This window comes from Aplysia californica, unplaced genomic scaffold (genome assembly GCF_000002075.1).
Source record: "Aplysia californica isolate F4 #8 unplaced genomic scaffold, AplCal3.0 scaffold00457, whole genome shotgun sequence".
Classification (NCBI taxonomy): Eukaryota; Metazoa; Mollusca; class Gastropoda; order Aplysiida; family Aplysiidae; genus Aplysia; species Aplysia californica.
In genome coordinates, this window is record NW_004797727.1 from 367,286 (window position 1) to 368,657 (window position 1,372).

Below are 1,372 nucleotides of genomic sequence, written 5' to 3' on the forward strand. Positions count from 1 at the left end.
GTCTAGTGGTTAGGTTACCGGACTCGTTATCGTGAGGTTGCTAGTTCGGAGGTTCGAGCCGCGGGCCCGACATTGTGTCCTTGGGAAAGGCACTTTATACGATTTGTCCTCACTTCACCCAGGTGGGAATGGGTACTCAGCCATAGTCATTATGTATAACATATAAATATATGTAGTCGAACCTGCCATGATGGCCACCTGTACAAACGACCACTTTCCATTCCCCCCGCTTCCTTTGCGTTTTTTCTATATAATGTAACTGCGTAAAACGGTCACCTGTCCAAAGCAGCCGCGGCCACCTTATTTCATTAACCCACGGTCAAATGTACCTGCCCCAGACAGCCAGGCGTGGTCACTCATTGCCCGACGCTTTGTCAAAAATGTTGAATCGGTCCTGACGCTGTGGACGGGCCGTCATAATTCGTTCACCTGTCGTTGTTGTCAGTCCCTCCAATGACTGTTTACCCAAGTTGACCAATGGGTAGGCCTGACAATAAATTTTCAACTGCTGGTGAGGGAAGCGTGTGATAAGTCATAACCTATAAGCCCCGCCCACAACTCATGCACAAATCGTGTGTGAGGTGACTGGTCACTGTTTTGTTTACCTAATCTGTAACAAAGTAACAATGGACGTTGACGTGAACTTGTGACAGAAGCGTCGCTCGTTCTCCGAGTGGTGGCGACCCGTGTGTTTGTTTTACCATAGCACTCGGTCTTCATCGTGATACTTACAGAATGGTTCCTTTAGTTTACCCTTTCACATAGTCAGGAAAAAGAAAAGAAAGCTTAAAAAACCCCAAAAACCACGCAACAACAACAACAACAATTCTTACACCACCCACCCCCCTTTTCCAAAAGAAAACAAAAACCCTTTTAAATTCGCCTTACGCCCGTCCTAAGTCTGAGATCAGCCCCAGCTTGGACCCCACAAGGGAATGGTTTGTTTTCTTTTTCTGTTTTTTTTTTTTTTTTTGGTCCTGTGTCCTGATTTTGGTGCCCATATCTGTAGGTTACGTAGAAATGTATTGACATGATGCAAATTGTTATGTTTTCTAGAAAATATGATGATGGTGATGGTGATGGTGATGGTGATCATGATGATAATTATTTATGGTGACGATGATGATGCTATAATGTTGGAAATAATGTACATATTAGTCTTAGTGTTAAGTGAGTTTTCATTTTTTGTAGGCGCTTCCTCTAGCTCCCCGCCAGGCTGTCCTGGGGGGCAGGACACAACCCTCATTCCCAACTCCTCGCATAGAGAGACCAAACATTTGGAAATAATTCGTCATCTTCATCACTAGCATTTAATAAAAGTAGGCCGAAAATCCCATTGGGGGGGGGCAGGACACAACCCTCATTCCCAACT

At 44.8% G+C, this 1,372-nt stretch overlaps 1 protein-coding gene across 1 annotated transcript in view; it reads left to right on the forward strand.

Moving 5' to 3' along the window:
* Positions 1 to 1,372, forward strand: part of LOC106012678 — a gene marked incomplete in the record, with an annotated part of 11,140 nt that overhangs the window by 8,189 nt on the left and 1,579 nt on the right.